This window comes from Falco punctatus (genome assembly GCF_963210335.1).
Source record: "Falco punctatus genome assembly, chromosome: 5".
NCBI classification, from domain to species: Eukaryota; Metazoa; Chordata; class Aves; order Falconiformes; family Falconidae; genus Falco; species Falco punctatus.
In genome coordinates this window covers 5,952,232-5,971,710 of record NC_137584.1, presented here as the reverse complement: position 1 = coordinate 5,971,710, position 19,479 = coordinate 5,952,232, and the positions used below count along the sequence as shown (strand labels likewise).

Below are 19,479 nucleotides of genomic sequence, written 5' to 3'. Positions count from 1 at the left end.
GGGCTGACAGCTTCAGCAGGGCAGCTGCAATGTGCTTCTTCCACTGGGTTATGGGAAGAAATGGGATATGGTTGTCTGAACACCTTGGAAATCATTGCAGCCAAGAAAAAAGAGGCAATTTCATGAAAGAATACATCTGGTTTTTTGGATGGTTGGATACCTGAGAGGTTCATCCTTGCCGCCTTTCTTGCAGTTTTTCCCTTGTGCTTCTATACCTCAATTTTAGCTCCCTGCAAGCCTCCCGTAACTAAATGTCCCTTTCTGCTCATGTCTCTTAAACCTGTCACAGTCCCCATCTTTTCTTTGCCTCTGCCACAGGACCCCTCGGCCCTTTGCAGCCCCCTTGAATGCCACCAGCAGCCCTGAGGTCCTTGGTCACTGGCAGGAGAAAAGCAGAGGCTAGTGTGGCTAGCTAATGGCCTTTCCCCTCAGCCCAAACACCAGCTCTCATGGAGGAGGTGGCCCCTGGCAGCTCTTGTGGCTGCTGTGGCCTGAGGTGTGTGTGGCAGCTGGGAGGCTGGGAGAAGGACTGATGGACGGATGAAGGACAAGCAGTGGGATTACAGCATGGCTCACTTCTGTCAGGGAAGGGGCTAAATCAATGAACACACAATAAATCAATGCTGCTGGGTTTTTTTTGGTAATGTGATCTTTTCCATTAGGATGTTCACCACTGCTCCATTATTAGTTCACATTCAACCGCCAGTGCTGAGTAGTACCCAAGGCCTGAGGAAATGCAAAATTAAAAAATTATGGACTATAATTGATCTAGCAAGTTTTATAATCATACGATACAAGTGGGAGATTTTACTTTTGTAAGCCAAGTACCTTATTTGCTGAAGCCTGAGATACAGTCACACACTACAGAAGCATTATATTGCTTATAAAATGATCTAGTCCTTTTTATAATCCAGCATCAGGACAACTTGTCCCAAATAACTCTTTTTAAGATGCACTCCACAGGCATACTGTGTACATAATTATTTCCCTTTGTTTTTCTCCACTATTTGTTTCACTCAGTGCCTCCCTCTTCCCAGTGATGGATCATCTGTACCTGCAGACATAAATAAAGCCTGCTAGCCCTTTAAGGACACCCTCCATGCCCCAGCTTCAGTACTCCTGTTGCTTTTTCTCTTTCCTAAACAGAAACATTTTCGTGGATGGCTTTTGAGGGTTTGGGGTACAGGGCTGTGCCAGTGGAGGAAGGGAGGGGGGGTCTGTGGACCCCCTTCCTCCCCTGTGCAGGAGGAGAGAGGTGGCTGGGGGGCTGCACCCTGTGGAGGCAAGGAAGGGCCAGGATGCCTTTGCAAGCAGGGATCTGTGCAGGGATTCCCTCTCCAGGGAAAGGGGCTGCTTTCTGTTCCGAGAGAGGATATCTTTTTCCCAGGACCCAGGGAAAGGGTGGCTTGGTGGGCGCAACGCTGGGACGTGCTGCTGGGCTGCCAGCCTGGTCCTGCCCACTGACACCTGGCATCCCGCCTGGCACCAGGGAGAAATATCTCACTGGGGTGACAGGCATGTGAGTTTTGGGGTCATCTCCTTCCCCCTTGCCTGAAGCGAACACCAAGCACCCCAGCAGTGGGGGATGGATCTCCAAAGTGGGGTCTTGTGGGAATCTAAGCAAGAATATGGCAACTCCCAAACTAGGGAAGCTCAGAGTCAGTGACTTTCAGGAGCCTCTGCATCTGTCACCTACAGACGAAGTCTTTGCCTACCTACCTCCATCCGCACTGGAGCCTACCCGTGCTCTCCACCCTCCACAGGACTTGGTCCCTGGTGTCACTGACAGCCCCTACTGCCAGCTTTCTGCCGTATGCCTTGCCTCACCTTTCACTCCTGGTGTTTCCCCAGCTAAGCCAGTCTCAGAAAAGCCCATTTTTTCCCGTACCGACCTCAACCACAACCACCAGAAGAGCAAAACAAGCAGTCTTCTGCTCTGCCACCCAGCTGCTCCTTTCAGCACAGAGCATAACATGCACAGCAAAATGTGGACAAATGCATTGCAAAAGCTACGTCACCAGCTGCAGGCAGTCTCTATCTGCTTACAGCACCAAAACGAAACTTTGCCCATGTGCTACAGAAAAAGGAGGTTGCTGAAAACCTTCAGACTCTGCAGATCCAGGCAAACATCATTGTATCATTAGTTCCACGCTTCATGGCTTTACCCACTCTCATATATGTGGCAGGCGTCTACAAAAATTAGCCTCTAGGAGCAGAAGAGCATCTTTGGAGAAGATGTTGGGATCACTGGCTTGCTCCAAGCCCAGCTAGAACTGATACGGTGCTGTCCTATGGGTTTATGAATTACTGATACCACTAGTTTCAAGGGGAATGTGCAGCCACTCTCCAGAGAAGGCAACTCAGTCCTCAGTGACCTAGTCCTAAACATCGCAAGGCAGAGAAGAACCAACTTAAGAAAAGGCAATATCCTAGGAAGAAGGGTCCTCATTGCATTTGGACTATTGTCCAGAGCTTTGCTGACCTGAAAGGTGGAGGGGGGAGAACTTTCTAGCTTAAGCAGAAGGTTAGACTGACCAGAGTGAGGAAACCTAACTCAGGTAGCCCCTATCCGTATCTGGGAAAAAGGATATATGCTTTTAGCCTTGCGTGTACAGCCTGAATTAGTGAACTAAGTACACCGTAAATCATCCCCTTTCTTGAAGCACCGTTTTTCTCCAAACAATGGAAAGCAGAAACTGGAAACGTGCTGATATGATAAGGGGAGTGGAAGCGAGGCAAGGTCAGACATACTCTTGTTGCTGTCTTCCTGGCTGTAGACATACACTCCTCACTTCTCTAAAAGCCAAGGAAGGGCTCAGATACTTTGAAAAAGCTGTAGTAGCTGTGTCAGACCCTTGCCCTTTCTACCTGGATGCATATGGCACGTAACTAAGGAAACTAAATGCTGCAGATGCCTTGGTTTGAAATATCTCTGCTGAGAGCTGGTTGAAATGCAGGACTTCTATTCCGCAAGAAATTCTGGCATTTGCAAAAGTTTGGTTTGGCAGAAAAATGAGTCATTTTCCCCCTGAAAAGGAAATTCTGTGGGGAGAGAAGAAAAGAAAAAAAGAACAGCTTTGGAAAATCAAACCATTCCTAGTCTACCTACCTTCCCCTCCCCCCCCCCCCCCCCCCCGCCCCCCTGCAATGCAGAACAGAGGAACAGCTGCCTCTGTCTCCTGAGGTTCCCCTCATCCACGAGTCGAGCAGCCTCAAATCCCAGCGAGCCGCTGCCTGCGCCAGAGCTCCTGTGGCTTTGGGCTTCCCGCAGCAGAGCTGAGCCCAGCTGGGGCCGGGAGAAAGACTGTCCTCTCAGCAGCATCACCTCGGGCTGGCGGGGAACCCACCCTGCCTCAACTGACCTGCCTCCGCAGCCCGGTGTCGGTTTTATATCCCTCCTGGTTTTGGGGCGAAAGTTTGTTTTGCTGGAGAATTCGTCACTAGCCTTTCTTGATAGGTTTGCATGTTACACAGTCACTCCCATGGCTGCTACTTTAAAAAAAATCGTATTATTTATCCAAAGGGAGGAAAAAAACCCCATCAACGCAAACTGTCACATGGTTGTGTTGGAGCCATACGTCTCGCTCCTCGTCTGTCGAAATGGGCCAAGTGACGGCACTTGTGTATGCTGAAAGGGGTTGTACTGAGATGCTGGAAAAAACAACCTGTTAAGATGACTGGCTCACTGCTCAACAAATGGCAACGTTTGAACACACGATACGCTTGAAGATGATTAAGCCGGGAAAGTGTAATGATAGGTGAAACCAATTTTTATTAATACCAGACTGAAACGCAGAGTCTTGTACAAGGCAGTGAAATGTCCGTGCTCCTAGTAATGGGGATCAGAGCCTTAATGATCATTACACTACTAAAACTGTACACTAATACCACAGCAGGTCATGGGGGTCAGAGCAAATGCTTCTTTCTTTGTATTACATGCTTTTATGTCTTCATTTACTCCACCAATTCTCTCATTATTTCCTCCTCATCTGCTATTCACAGGCGTAATTTCTTTGGCTGACATTCCCCTCCTCTCTCACTAAGAAACAATCGATATTACATCATCTGCCTCGCCGCAATGCCTCATACGCCACGAGATACATTGGAGCGAGTTCCTCTGGGACTTGTTTTCCAGCCCAGCTCCATCTGAGTCAGTAAGGAAAGGAGGACGCTGTGCAAAGCCCCTAGGTGTGTTGGAGTGCAGCCCGGGCAGCGCAGTGGCCGCTGCTTCAACCTCACTGTCTGGGAGGGGATGCCCGCCCACGAGAAATCCATATGCCGCCATTTGTTCTTGCAGCCTGCCTTAATAAGCCATTAATGAGGAAAATAATGTAACAAATTAAGTGAGCCGACCCATGAATTAAAAAGATCGATGGAGTTACGGGGGATTCACCCCAATATAACAAAGCAGAATCTTTATTTGTCCCGAGAAAAAACCAAATAAAAATCTGATGATCATGTATCAGTCCTTATAGCCTCCGTATAAGAGCAGCAAAACCTGCCCACCTCTGCTGGGTGAATACGTATCATCGGAGCGGCACGACCATTCTCATGGCTCGGTCCTCTTGGCTGTGTCACCATAAATCGCTGGGTGATTAGAGCCAGCTAATTTCCTACAGTGCTGCTTGCTTCAGTGGTGTTGTCTTCTGGTCTTTCACACGCTGCTGTCGCGTAACAGGGCTGTATGAAAGAGGGACCTTGTATCATTTTGAATTATATTGTCAGCTGATTCAGGAGGGAGAACTCTACCATGGTTTTCTTATGTTCTTTTACTTTTCTTTTTATTTCCTGATTCAATACTGCCTGCCTTCCCTTGCTCTTAACTAGCCAGCATTTCCTATTACTGGGCTGGCTGCAAAGGAAAGCTATCTAACTTTGAAATTTAATAAAAGCCTCTTAAGTGATTTGGGAGTGCGTAGGAGAGAGAGATATCTTTAAAAGCAAACATTACTGCTAGGGGTACATGTAGCTTAATAGGATTTTCTTCTTTGTGAATCTGAGCTCTTAATAAGACAATTTGAGATTAAGGAGGAATGGGAAGATTTTATTTATTTAGGTATCCATCTAAACATGTTTTGGCTGTTTACAGTGAAAAGTGTGTAAAAAGATATCCCACATCCTAATAACATTAAGTTGGCATTGTAATTTTTCCAGCAATTTATTGCAGAACACCGTTTCCCCATACTCTCTGCCATTTTGCCTGTAGTTTTGCTTTTTCCTGTACCCAGTCTCTCTTCCAAATTTCTTTCATCCCTCTCCCATATTTTTTTAATCCTTTAAGACCATGCTGCTTCCTTCTAGGGGACGACTGAGAGGAGTGTGAAAATGAGTCGCGTAAGTCTTACTCACAGTTTCCTCTGTATTTGCCCTGCATTACTGGGACAGACCAAAGCTGTACAGATTAAAAGATGCCCACAAGCTACTCTGAGTAAGCTCCTGTTTAGGATCCTTTAGTGTGGTATACTTTTTTTCCCTAAAACAGAATGCTCTAAACCAGCAACCCCTGTAAAAGATAAGCAATTTAATTATAGCAGCAAGATAAAAGCCGAAATGGCTCTCAGACAGAACCTCTGATGATTAGATCAGAAGTGATGTGAAAGGACACCCACCGAGGAAGAAGGAACTCAACACTGATAACGTAAGGCACTACCGCACAGACCTCGCAATATTATTTCCTAGATTTTTCCAAAAATAAAAAGCCCGAGAGCTCATATCAAAGGGGCTTACAGCTCTGTGTGGCAGGTGTTTCTTCCCCTTTTTTGGTCCTCCTTGCATCTAGGCCTGATCATGTTCTGATATAGTGTAGATGAAGTAAGTGTAACAGAATAGTGGAAAATGCCATATTTTAATATACAATTACCACAGCATGTCAAAACTAGAGAGAATTGCAAGGAACGTCAGAAGAGCCTTGACACAGCAAGATAACCAGGCAACATTATGGCACACGAAATGGAGTGTAAAAACTCCAGGAGGCAATGCAGAATAGAAGAAATAATTGACTGTAGTCACTCAGAGGAAAGAATGTATCAGTATCACTGAGGGAAGCAAAACGAAAGCGGCTGGACAGTGGTAGTCCAAAAGGTAGCTGGAGAGATGCTAAACTGTGGGTGGAAAGTGTTATTGGGTAATGCTGATATGATGATATAAATACGTGCTACGATCAGCCTTTAGATGCTGTCTATGTGTGTGGTCATCGTACTTGGGATATAATGTAGTAGCAAACAGAAGAGTTCAAGAAGGCTGATGGAAAGGAAGGGGCATGGGCAGATTTCTAAAGAGACTGAAAACATCAAAAGTACTTGGTGCAGCATGGAGATAATGACAAGAGAAAAGAAGAGAGAGGAGACACAGGAGAGTTCTTATTTAGCTGTCCTCAAGCCTAAATACAGGAAGAGGGAGCACTCAAAGAAGTTAAAGCCAAGCTGAAAAACACAGCTCACCTTGGGAATTCACTGGCCAGCGCCTTCTTGCTAGGGGGACCACGTGGCCCACTTGCTGAGCTCAGCAAGGAAGCCTCTTGTGCAGGGGTTCTGAGTTGCCACCTCACCTATGCGACGACATCCACCCCAGTCCTGCATCACTTCAGCCCAGGGTGCAGCATTTGTCCTGCTGCAGCCTGGGGTGCAGCACTGGACCTTTCCTGGAGGAACCATACCCAGGGCAGCCTTTGCTGCAAGAGCTCAGCCCCACTGCAGGTTTGAACCCAGATGGGCAAGCGCACCGTAGCACAAACCCTTTGGGTGAGGCACTGCAAAGCTTTTAGAGCCTGAAGGGAAGACAGGCTATGAGCGCTTTAAGTTCTCTTTCAATGGGGATATTTTGGGAAACAGCCCCCTGATCTGGGACCTGGCTCTCTCAACACCTCTGAGGTGGCTCATCTGTAGGTGACGCTGCTGATGTTGCATTGTGTGGCAGCCAGCAAATCTTCTTGCTGAATGAATGCTGCAAGCTGATTACCTCTCCAGCCACTGCCAGCATTATCACAGGGACAGTAAATTTTGTAGCTCGTTTTTTGATGAACTACATAAGTCCACAGCATGATCTGCCAGCAGGGACAAGCCAGGTTGTGACCTCCTGAGTTTAGAGTGGTTGCAGGAGTGCAATAAGGTGGAAACACCCAGTTCTCTGGTGTTTGGTAAAGCGCCAAGTCTGGGTGTTTCTTCCTAGCACCTAAACAAATTTGGTGCCTCTTTTCCTCAGCCTGTATTTCAAGTTGTGCACCCACATTAGCAAAGGGATTTTTGCTTCTTAAAAAGCAAAAAAAAAAAAAAAAAAGAAAAAGTCTGTGTCCTGGACCCCATTGTATAACAAAGGAATGGAGTGAGGGGATGTTCCAGTATCAGCACAGGGCTTAGGAGAAGGAGGTTGTGTTCCCTGCTCTGTTATAAACTTCCAGCAATCTCTAAGAAACATTCCAGTTCCTGCTGGGATTTGCTTGTAGACCACAAACTGCATTTTAAGGTGTGATCCTGAGTCTCATTGGGTATGTCTATGCCACCAGGCTGGGTCTTGTACTTTGCACTGGACCCCTGGTCTCCCAGTCACCACGTCAGTTGGCACAGCATCTTTGCACTGGAGCTGACGAAGTAGTGCCCAATGGGAATGAAAACCCCAGCGAGGAAGACAGGATAATCTGTGTTGGGATCCACTCTCTCCCTGCAAGTACAGTAGAAATGGGAGCCACCCTTGTCCCCCAAAGGTGCTGCAGCAGATCTGGAGCATGGTCTGTTCTGCTGCAGTTTGAGAAATGATGCGACAGCTCTTGCAACGTGGCACATGCCTGTGGTTGCATGCTGTATCCTCAAAGCATCCAAGACCCCAACAAAATGACCCAACCAGCATACACCGCACCACTCTGGCTGGGCAACACAGTGCATACTCTGCCACAGCAGCCACAGGCACCGAGGACACTGTCTCCACTCCTGGGATCCCACCTGCGACATGGAGGTGGTGCCGGAGCTGACAGAGCCATATCACTGCACAGGGTGCCATGGACAGAAACACAGTGAGAACGTCAGATGCTGAAACACAGCTCTTGTGTGAGGACCAGGGCCAGAGGGAGGTGCCGTGCTGATGGGCAGCATGCAGAGGCCAGGTGTCACCCCAGACATGTCCCAGAGCATGCACCATACCAGGTCAAGGCCATGCTGTGGCAGGAAGGGAGTGGGCAAAATCTCTGTCACCTGCTTCTTTGCAGATTTGCGACCGTTCAGTTTTCTAACTGCAGTTTTGCTATCTGCCTCTCTGTTGAGGAGCAGATAACTCACCTTCCTGCCCGTCTCCTCCATCACAGATATTTTACTCATTGATGCTACTAATTCGCTGGTCTCCATTTCACAGACTTCAGAGGCACTTTGAGTAGTTGCCTTAGCTTCAGTGAAACCATTTGCAAAAGTGAGAAGCACTCAAGGGAAGAAGAGTTTACCTATAATTTTCAGCAATTTCTCACATTTCAGCTCTGGACTGTGTAGCTTTTTGAGCCAAAAAGATTTAGATGCTCTACATGCAGGATCGTTGCATTCTCCTAAAGCAATATATGATTGATTCCAGTCGTGACTGAAAAGCTTAGGGCTTGCCTACAGTTGGAAATTTACCAAAATAGTTATTCTGGAAGAAGTCTTGGGGTAACGACTCTTCTTCTGGAATTAAAATGCCCACACAGCATTTGGTAACAACATCATTATTCTGGAAGAGCTGTTCTGCTACATTTGCAAGTGTTGACTTCCTCGTGTCAGAGGCTGCCGAGCGGGTTATCCTTGCTGTGGGATTTAGAACGAGGAGGTAAGAAAGGGTTTGTTTTGGTGTCTGAGCATAATAGTAGATGTGATCTGCAACTGTGTTTTTGAGAGACCCATAAAACTAAATGGGTGGAAACAACATAGCAGGTTATTAGCACCAATGTCCTCTGCCAAACTGGAGGCGTTAACAGTGCAGTGGAACTTATTTTATGACCTAATTTCTGGTTTAAGTTTTCCATCAGAGATTGCCTGGGACATAAGGACACATTGCTATATTTTAGTAATATTTCTTCCTGGTTTCATGTTACTGTTTCTAGCAGAAAGGTTTGGTTTTGCCCTTGCTACTTCTCAGCACTCTCATTTCACCACATGCCTCCCGAAACTGATGCAGTGTGAGTTAGAATACCATCGGGCAACGTGCTGCTTCTCTGGAACATGAAAACCGGTAAGTCCCTTAGATGCTTTGTTTCCCCAGAGCGTTAGCTGGGGAACTGAGCCCAAACCCAGCAGGGCTTCTCCTCCCTGCAGATGTAAGGGCCACTTGTGTTGACATGAGCCATCAAGAGGGCTGCTGACCAGTTGCGCCCTGTGCTGCGTGGTTCTGATCTTCATAGGCACCAGGTTTCTCATGCTGGTACTCCCTTCAGGCTAGGTGAGGACACACACAAGAAATGTTGCTCCAAAAAAAAATCTGCAACATCCTCATACCTGAGGGTACTGCCTCCTCCAGCCCCCCGCCTCCCAGCCATGTGGAGACCTGCAAGGCTCATGGTGTTACACATGCCAAAACATGAGGCATTAAATTCAGCAGGAAGTAATTTTGACCAAATTCTTCAGGTCTGAGGCATGTGTGTGTGTTTAAGAGTACTTTTTGCGTTTGTTAATGCTGGAAGATGCAGCTGCTAGGCAGTCTCTGCTGTTCAAGGGCTCTTGCCCCTGGTACGGCTCTTGCCCGGTGGAAGAAAAGCCTCCAGCACAACAAACGAGGTGAGGCTCAGCACTCCTTATATTCCTCCATTAAAAACAAACAGCACCTAATAAAGCAAAATAAATATTTTAGGTCCTTCGGACACGTTAAAAAAGTGCCAGAAGGCACAATTCCTGCCTTTCGCAGCCCCTTCCAGGTAGCTCTAACAGACAGCTGCTAGCAGTGCCATGGCCGGAGCCAGTCTCCAAGTGCCTTCCCCTTCCATTTGGTGGACGCATCAGAGCAAACACTGGCTAGGGAGGGAATGAGAAAGAAATAAACCACTTTACTACCTGCGCAATAGTCTTTATTGTACGTTTCTTAAAATATCCCCGTGGCCTAATATATGCCGTAAAGGCAGTTTAGGCGGTTACTGGATAAACAAACATAAACAGCAATGCACAGGCAGGATTTAAGACTATCCACAAACAGTTCATTTTCAGGCATTGTAAACTGGCAGGAGCATATTAAAATCTATGCATATTGCTGGAGAAAGTATAACTGGGAAGGGAGCCTAGAACATCTCACATATTTCTGCCCCAAGACAAATGTATTCTGGGCAAAGATTACCAAAGTAATGACTAAAAATTACATCCAGACTTGGGAGGGCTGTTTTCCATCCTCCAGGGTGGCAGTGGGGACAGGAAATCTCCACGAGCAGAGAAAGAGGTGCTCTGACATTTTGTGCTTCAAAGATACCATGTAGAAGATGTGAGGAGCAGCAAAAGCCTCCAAGCATGGCCAAGCTTGTGGTTCCAGGCTGCATGGGGGGTTTCTGTGGGGCAGAGAGTGGGGCTGGGAGCGGGGCCAGCTCTATCTTCCTCTGGGCTGCAACAGCAGCAGCAGCAACAGCAACGCTGCATGCAAGGCCTGCACAAAACATGCCATGATATTCACATGCAACAGCACAGGTAAGCTCTGTACCTGCAACCCAGATGCTCAAGTGGAACCAAAAATCCCACATTTCCCAAAGCCTGCTGGCAGCACTGCTTCCCCGGGTGCTGTGCACGGCACATTGCTTCAGAGCGGCTCAAAGTAGCCCCGATGCTCGACAGCCTTTCCTGCAAAGTGTAATTACTTTCCGTCTCCTCTGTCTCGTGAGGGCTGGCAGCACGGCTGTAGCGTTTAAAATGCAAAGCTGTGCCTGGCCTGCAAACAGAGGGCCAAATGCTCTTCTGGAGTACTCAGGGAAAACTGCATTAATTTTAGTGAAACGCCACAGTTAGATTCAGTTGTGGGACTCTTCAACAGCCAGACTGCAGAGAGCACTTTTGCTCTTGCTCTGTTGTAGGGTCTCAGGAGTCACTACTGCACGTCATGAGGAAAATACGCCTTCCTCGGCAGATGAAGGCTAGGAGGGTCTCATTTTCTAGATATATTTCAGCTGGTTGGATTTATCTGTAAGACAGATATGAGCATGATGACAGAAAATTCAAAAGAGAAAATAAGATGCATTTCTCCAGTAGATTGTAAAAATGGAGATGTAACTTTTTATGCATGTGTTCATTCCAGGAGCCTGAATTATTGGAGCTAGTATTTTCCTAATCACCACTATTCTCTGTGTACCCTCCTTCAGAGCGCTGCATTCCCTGGAAAACCAATGCTGGCTTGTGAATAGGCAATTATTTGTTTCCTTTTTCCCGCCTGGAGGAGGGAGAGGAGGAAGGTGCCCCAAGGATGCCTTTCCACTTCTGGAAAATGGTAGCTTGCAAATGCAAATGATGCTTTTTTTTTTGTTTGTTTTTTTTTGTTTTGTTTTTGTCTTTCAGGAGACTCTCAGTAGAAAAGACTTTAAGAAACAACCTAGTACAGGCTTGCCTGCAGAGGCTAGGAGTGAGATATGCACAAGCTGATGCAAGGGTTTTTAGCAGCAGTCGGGGATTCTTCAGGTCTCAGGAGAAGACCATCTAACCTGAAGGATGTCCCTGGCAGTATGTTCAGAGAAACCAACCCATGGCTTATTTGAAGAGTCGGATGGAGGATTAAAAGGTGATGAGGATGCTCTGAAGGGCTGGAAGATACAAATAGATTTCTCACTGCTTAATAACCTGAGTAAAGCTCCCAGATCCTGCCTGAGGAAGTCTGTGGGAGACGGTGTGGTGTAGCAGTGGCGAAGAGGGGTTTAAAACCAGTCATGCAAGGAAGAATTTATTGATGTGGCAAGAAAGAAGCCTGCAGGCCCCTGAGCTGAGCTAGCAGTTAGCAGGATAGCCCATGACATCGGCATCAAAAGAAAAGGCTGGTTGGTGGGCACAGGGTAAGTGCTAAGGAGGGGTAATGGCCACATCCTGGGGACTGCATGGGGGCCCCATGTCATGCTTGCTGGCTCACAGCGGCATGGCACCCTGCTTTCAGACAGCAGGTCGAGGAAGAGGAGCATCTCGGCTCCTTGCCAGGAGCAAGGCTGCATGGGGGCTAGCTGTTTGCAACCTGCTGCAAAGCATCTTGCCCTGGGAACTATTATTTCCCACTGATGGGTGCTTTTTTTCACGTTTTCTGTGCAGCCAGCTAGCCAATGTGTCGGAAGGCTATTTTCTTTTTATTTGCAGGAGCTGGTATACCTGGAGGTTTGACTCCAACTTGCTTTGGTATTCCAATAACAAGATATTAAAGCTGTTACGTTTTTTATGTTAACAAGCTGTGGTGTTTGTTTTAGTTTAAGGCTTACATTTTCTATAGTACAGCATGAAGCTCACTGTACTTTATGAAAAAATTTTAAAAAGCTGTCAGCTCTCAGTGCTCTGTTTATGTATTTCTCTCTTTCAATCCTTTATTAAAGTGCTATTAAAAAAATAGGAAGTTACATAAAAGAACCTTTATCTCTCTATTGTAAGTGTGCTGAATGGGATTACCAACTCAATGAACCTTTAAAATACTTTTACTGACCCGTTTACCTTCCTGAAATTCATGTATGCTTCATATGCAAGCTTAATTTGATTTCCATATTAACGCTATTATCTGTAAATACAAAGGGCATGAAGTCTCCCTTTAAGAGAGAAAAATAGATCGAATTGCATGAAATGGTAGCAGATGTTATTTTTCTCCAAGAAATTCATTTAAATAAATTGCATAAAAACCTGCAGAAAGAATGCAGAACTGAGCCTATGCTTCTAGAAAAATCAGTTTGTGGCAGCTGTGTTCTGGAAACATGGTCTATTATAAAATAATTGAAAATTCCAGTTTCTGTAGTAAAGGCCCCATTTTTAAACACAATTGATTTGCCGGTGAGGTACCCAACAGACTGAGGAACAGTTGAAAGCAAAGTCATTTTCCCGACCTGCAGAGCGTCCTGCCCCGATCTCAGAGGCCATTTGCTGTCATATGACTTTCAAGAATTTCTAAATCTATCCTTGACATTGCAAAAGAAAATATGACTGCCCCAGGCGCTCAGCCATAGCTTTATCAGCAGGCTGAAGACTGCATTTCCGTAGCAGAATTTTTCTCCCTAAAAAAACTAGTGTATCTTTCGATGCCATCCACGCAGATACATGCTGTGGTGGCTTTGCTGAGACATTACCTCTGCTCAGGTGAATATTCATCAGGCTCCAATTTCCCTATGCCTGTCTGTTACCGAAACCTCGGAATGAAGAACTTATCGACACCAATGTGATGCAGATAAGCAGACACTTCTTTATTAACGGCCGGGTGCGTGAGTGAGTCCTCTCACGATCAACGCACACCAAGCTTCAAAATCATACACCATATATAGAACTTATTCATGCATATTCATTAAGTATCCATGCATAATCATAATATCTCCCGAAAATCGTTAACATACCCTCCTCCCCTATCCGATTCTGCGCAGTAAAGGTTGGAAAAGTCTAGAAATGGGTCTAGGGTACGATTTGGGTAGGTGGCATATGAGTCGGTGGTCGCGATCTCCCCCTGCCAGAATTACCTTTTACTAAAGTTCACGGTTTCTTGGCAGGTAACTACAAGCTGTTCCAGTCGACTCTCCCCAGTTCCCTTTAATTCTATATTCTGACATTTCAATACACTTTCTACATACAAAGTATGTATGAAAAAAAATACAAAGAAATCTGTAAAACCCCAAATTTGTTACCTGAGTTTTAAACAATGATTCTAGCCCATTCTTCTGGCCCTGGTACAGGACTGTACAAAGGATTTCATAGCAGCTTTTACTGTGCAACTATAAGTTTCATTAAAATATATCTCTTATCCCTCCATATTTCTATTAAAAATGATTTTATAAAATCAAATAAAGTAAATTAATTCTAACTTATTAGCAAATCTGTAACATGTCCATTCTCAAACTGCAGCAATTGCTTTTTATGCCTGAAATGGGTTTTCACAATGCTGCGTACAACCTGGAAGAATGGGGGCTCTTTCTACAGTCAGCTATTCCCTCTCCCATCACATGGCTGCTAAGCATCTCAAATATGACTGCACCTCCAAGACCAATTAGTGCAACAAGAAATAAAGAAAAGAAAGAAAGGTCTGGTCTGCAGGTTAAAAAAAAAAGGAGAGAAAGGACAACAAGTCAAAGCAATAGAGATATAAGTTGGTTCTTTTTCCTTTCCACCATTGCTTTTATAATTTAACCTGACCTTCAAGCTGACAGGGAAGAAAAAGGCAGGAGGGTTGTTTTGCTGTGGAAAGGAAGATGGAGGAGCACCTCTCTCTGTTCCCAAGAGACCTGACAAACCGTCTATACAGCACCAGAGAAGAGATCCCATCATCCTGCTCCCTGCCAGCAGACTGCTTCTAGACTGTGCCCTGGCTCTCGCTGCCTCTCATGTCTCCGTTCATTCACTTTAAAAATCTCATCACCCTAAGCAGAAGCAGAGTACACCCAGGAATATCCTCTCCGTCACTGCTAAAACTGCTAAAACAGACTGATGCACAATTCACCCCTTCTTGCCTAAGTTCACTTTCCAGTTCTCTTACCATTACAAGCAGATCCAGTCCGTAAGCTCAGCTGTGTCAGCGTAGCAGTTTCTTCTTAACATTGGCACTTGTCAGGGAAATAGAAACTGCAGGTTTCCTAGTGCTTACCACAGGAGAGACTCCTCTGGTAACCTGGCCAGGCACTGAGGGAGCTGGCAGAAGTGCTCACCGAGCCACTTTCAATCACTGACCAGCAGCCCTGGCTGACTGGGGAGGTCCCAGCTGACTGGAAGTTAACAAACGTGACACCCATCTACAAGAAGGGCTGGAAGGAGGATCCAGGGAACGACAGCCCTGTCAGCCTGACCTCAGCGCCGGGGAAGGTTGTGGAGCAGGTCACCCTGAGGCCATCACACAGCATGTGCAGGACAACTGGGGATCGGGCCCCGCCAGCAGGGGTTATGACAGGCAGGTCCTGCCTGACGGACCTGGTCTCCTATGACAAGGTGACCTGCCTAGCGGATGAGGGAAAGGCTGTGGATGTTTTCTCTGCCTGGGCCTTAGCAAAGCCTTTGACACCGTTTCCCACAGCATTCTCCTGGGGAAACTGGCTGCTCAGGGCTTGGATGGGTGCACTCTACACCCGGTAAAAAACCGGCTGATGGCCGAGGCCAAAGAGTGGTGGTGGATGGAGTTAACTCCGGTTGGTGACTGGTCACAAGTGGTGTTCCCCAGGGCTCAGCACTGGGGCCAGTCCTGTTTCATGTCTTTATCGATGATCTGAATAAAGGGATCGAGTGCACCCTCAGTAAGTGTGCAGATGACACCTGGTTGGGGGGGAGTGTTGATCTGCTTGCGGGCAGGAAGGCTCTGCAGGGGGTCTGGACAGGCTGGATCGATGGGGCCAAGGCCAGTTGTATGAAGTTTAACAAGCAGAAGTGCAGAGTCCTGCCCCTGGGTCACACCAGCCCCAGGCAGCGCCACAGGCCTGGGGAAGGGTGGCTGGGAACTGCCTGGGGGAAAGGCCCTGGGGGTGCTGGTCAACAGCCGGCTGGACATGAGCCAGCAGTGTGCCCGGGTGGCCAAGGGGGCCGACAGCATCCTGGCTTGTGTCAGACACAGTGTGGCCAGCAGGACCAGGGCAGTGACTGTCCCCCCGTACTGGGCACTGGTGAGGCCGCCCCTCGAACCCTGGGTTCAGGTTTGGGCCCCTCACTGCCAGACAGACACTGAGGTGCTGGAGCGTGTCCAGAGCAGGGCAACGGGGCTGGGGAAGGGTCTGGAGCACAAGTCTGATGAGCAGCAGCTGAGGGAACTGGGGGTGTTTAGCCTGGAGGGAAGGAGGCTGAGGGGAGACCTTATCGCTCTCTACAGCTGCCTGAAAGGAGGCTGTGGGCAGGTGGGGGTCGGTCTCTTCTCCCCAGTAACAAGTGATACGACAAGAGGAAATGGCCTCAAGTTGCATCAGGAGAGATTTAGATTGGATATTAGGAAAAATTTGTTCCCCAAAAGGGTAGTCAAGCATTGGAACAGGCTGCCCAGGGGCGTGTGGTTGAGTAACCATCCTTGGAGGCATTTAAAAGATGTGTAGATGTGGTGCTTGGGGACATGCTTTAGTGGTGGACTTGGCAGTGCTGGGTTAACAGTTGGACTCAATGATCTTAAAGGTCCTTTCCAACCTAAACAATTCTATGATTCCATGAATATTCTAAGATCTGGCCCTTCAATTTTTTTTTTTTAATGTATGCTTCTTACTCTTTACACAGATAGACTTAATTTAGCACTACAAATCACTCCATAAAAGCCCATATGGAGAACTGTGTGTTTTTCAGTAAATCAGGCCAAGCGCTGTGCTGTGGATGTGCCCAACTGTAGGCACGTGTCTGACATGACCGAGGTGATCCCCAGTTTGCAGGCTACCAAAAGACACCTATGGCCTGCAGGAGAGGAGGATCGTGCCATGCAGCCTGGTGCAAAGCTAAGAATACCCATTTCCATTCCCTGCATCTGCCCATGGTGCCCGGGCCAATGCAGTGTACCAGGACCTACCTGCCACTCTCCTGAGACGCTGTGCTTAACCTGCAGGTGGCAGAGGAACTTTGAAAGCTTACCCAAGGAAGAAAATGATAATTTTGTGGCAGCTGTATCAGTCACTGCTGCAGAGTTGGTGCATGTTCCCTTCGCTTAGCGACCAAGTTAAAGCACAACTGCAGAAATTCACAAAAGAAAAATATCTACTGAGCACTATTAAATAAAAAAATGGGGAGTCCCCTTATGACAGAGCTTTCTGTGCATCTCCTAGCTGCCCCTGTCAAGAGACCAGAAAGCCTTAACGGTCCTTTCCTACCCCGAGACCCATTTCTGCACACATGCGGGTGTCTCCAGCTCATCCAGCTCCAGCCCTAAGACTTACTTGCAAAGTCCTCAGATAAATCTGAGGGTGGGGGGAGATGCATGGGGCAAGGGATGGCTGCCTGAGACTGTGCCCTTTGCTGCAGTGAGACATCTCCTTATGCTGTTGAGGGCAGACGGTGTCTGGCCAAAACCTCAGCAGTGTGGTTTTAGCAGAGCTGATGGGGGATGAGGGTCAGCACCCGAGGAGGTCCTGGAGTTGGAGCTTGTCCTGCTTTCAGCTGGGATAGAGTTAATTTTCTTCTTAGTAGCTGGTGCAGTGCTGTGTTTTGGATTTGGTGTGAGAACAATGTTGATTAGGAGGACCTGATGGTTTTGGTTGTTGCTAGGTAATATTTATACTAAGTCAAGGACCTTTCAGTTCCTTGGGCCCTGTCAGCGAGAGGGCTGGAGGGGCATGGGAAACAGGGAGGGGACACAGCCAGGACAGGTGACCTGAACTGGCCAAAGGGGTATTCCACACCATGTGATGTCATGGTGAGCATATATGAGCGGAGGGAAGAAGAAGGAAGAGGGGATATCTGGCATTATGTCTTCCCGAGTAACTGTTACGCCTGATGGAGCCCTGCTTTCCTGGAGATGGCTGAACACCTGCCTGCCGATGGAATGCAGTGAACAAATTCCTTTTTTTCCTTTGCTTGTGTGTGTGGCTTTTGCTTTACTTATTAAGTAAATTTTATCTGAACCCATGAGTTTTACATTCCTTTCCAATTCTCCTCCCCATCTATCTGGGTGAAGGGGGAGTGAGCAAGAGGCTGCGTGGTAATTAGTTACCATCTGGGGTTAAACCATGACAAAACTGAAGTGAAGGAGTTGCTCTCCATCTCCACCAGCCATGGAAAGGGCTGCCTGGTACCTCCAGTGCCCTGGGGATAAGCAAGACATCAGGGATTCCATTTTTGTCCCTTGGCAATAGTCTTCCCTGAAGACCTGTCCCTCCTCGGCTCTCTGGTTATGGCTCTTGGACAGGATGGGGGAAATTACTCCCAGGGCCAAGATGGCTGGTCACCTCTGCTCTACATGGGAGGTGAGGAGCAGGTTCCACCTCTGGAGGGAAGAGCATGGGAGAAGCAACCCAATGGGACCATCACAGGAAAGCACTGCCTTCACAGTTACCACCAAAGGACTTTCCTACAGGGACTGGGGAGGGATTTCCCATTCCTACCTCTGAGATTTTTAAAATAATCAAAAGCTCACTACAGGGGCAGAGCAGTCAAAAACCTGCCAATCAAACACCCAGTAAATGCAGCTCCCACTCTTCTTGTCTCAGCTGCTCGGGAATAGAGGACTATCAGCATCACTTAGGTCCCATTAAGGGCACAGCTGGCAGGGAATAAATTGTCAACCTTGATAGTCTGAAAGTGCAATGGATCAGCTCAGGACACTTCAGGCCTCCAGAGCACGTAAAGCACTGGCTGGTTCATGTTGTTGCATAGTAGCAGCAGTTGCATACAGTGAGCAAGAGGTTAGGGATGCAGTTTCTATTTTAAAAAACGTGATATACTTCAATTACTCTGTCCAGAAATATGTGAGGTAGCATGAAACTGTGAATTGTCATTTATTTTCCCAATGTGTTTTGAACATAGTTCATGAAAATAGCTTTGGAGTTTAGCAGAGGTTTAAAAGCATTTTATTATATGTGAAAATAAATATACATCTTTAGCATCTTGTCCATATTCAGAGGAGATGCCCTCAACCTTGACTTTCTATCCAGCTGCACTTCCCTCCCTAATGGCACATTCTCTTTGTTCACATTTTAAAACTGAAGTGCTTAGCAGGAGTCAGAGACCAGCAGAAGCAGACGTTCTGCAATGGAGCATTTCAATCATAAGGAGAAAGCAATAAACAGGCTCAAGGATTTGGATGGAGAAAGAGACCAAAAGGAAAAAACCAGATCTTTTAGTGTAATTGAAAATAGGTTCACCGCTTTCTTCTCCTTGAAACTGGATTATCACATTTCAGAAATAACATTTTCAGACCCATTTCTCACGGTATTTTTCAGTCTGCTGGATAAGAAATATGCCTCAATCTCAAGGTAAAGTCTTGGAGGAAATATGTGTCTCATGCTACAGGAGATACAAGTTGATTTGTCTTGTTCTCTGGTTCCTGAGGCTCAGGTGTGTTAAATGGGAGCGTAAGCAGTATTTCCTACCAAATCTGGATGCCCAGTATCTGATTTCCAAAAGCTTCTCAGTCGCTCAAAAGCTCAGCTCAAAAGACTTCCTCCAGCAAAGCCTGGATTTAAAGATGTGCGCGGTCCCATTGACTTCAGCAGAACTCCCACAGGCTTCATCAGTGACTTCTGTATTTGTTGGATTAAAGCCTTCATGTGCCTTAATAGAGTTCGATGCCACTACATGCTCCTGAAAATTAGGAACTGCTCTTTTCTCAAGCGGAGTAATGGGGAATCAGTATCTGGCCAGAGCTGTTACGGACGAACACTATGTTCTCAAACTCAGTGGTGCTACACAGACTCATCAGACTTTTCCAGCCATGGGCTGTTCTGCACATGTG

General features: G+C 47.0%; 1 long non-coding RNA gene across 1 annotated transcript in view; it reads left to right on the top strand.

Annotated features, from left to right (window-relative positions):
• LOC308064662 overlaps nucleotides 1–19,479 on the top strand; it is a 604,713-nt gene continuing 585,234 nt past the window's right edge. Inside the window, exon 1 of the long non-coding RNA XR_013928475.1 lies at nucleotides 1–13,652. This is a non-coding gene — a long non-coding RNA (uncharacterized lncRNA). The remainder of the gene's footprint in view (nucleotides 13,653–19,479) is intronic.